General features: G+C 45.4%; 1 protein-coding gene across 1 annotated transcript in view; it reads right to left on the bottom strand.

The window, feature by feature from the left end:
- The window catches only part of lpcat4 (lysophosphatidylcholine acyltransferase 4), a 17,261-nt gene that overhangs the window by 7,695 nt on the left and 8,907 nt on the right, over nt 1-659 (bottom strand). The gene's annotated exons all lie outside the window — the stretch shown is intronic.

A 659-nucleotide genomic window follows, 5' to 3' on the forward strand; every position in this document is an offset into this window, starting at 1 on the left:
CACTCACTCACTCACTCACTCACTCACTCACTCACTCACACACACACACACACACACTCAAACTCTCACTCACTCAAAGACTCTTACATACACACACAAACACACTCACAAACACTCACTCACAAACACTCACACACACACAAACACACACACTCAAACTCTCACTCACTCACACACTCACACTCTCTCACACAAAGACTCACACATACACACTCACTCTCTCTCACACACACACTCAAACTCTCTCACACACACACACACACTCACACAAACACACTCACACAAAGACTCACACATACACTCACTCACTCTCTCACACACACACTCAAACTCTCTCACACACACACACACACTCACACAAACACACTCACACAAAGACTCACACATACACTCACTCACTCTCTCACACACACACTCAAACTCTCTCACACACACACACACACTCACACAAACACACTCACACAAAGACTCACACATACACTCACTCACTCTCTCACACACACACTCAAACTCTCTCACACACACACACACACACTCAAACAAACTCAAACTCTCACTCACACTCTCACACACACTCAAACTCAAACACTCACTCAAAGACTCAAAAACACTCACGCACACACACACACACACACACACTCACTCACACACTCACTCAC

Source organism: Sinocyclocheilus anshuiensis, unplaced genomic scaffold (genome assembly GCF_001515605.1).
Source record: "Sinocyclocheilus anshuiensis isolate Anshui unplaced genomic scaffold, SAMN03320099.WGS_v1.1 scaffold2010, whole genome shotgun sequence".
Taxonomy (NCBI): Eukaryota; Metazoa; Chordata; class Actinopteri; order Cypriniformes; family Cyprinidae; genus Sinocyclocheilus; species Sinocyclocheilus anshuiensis.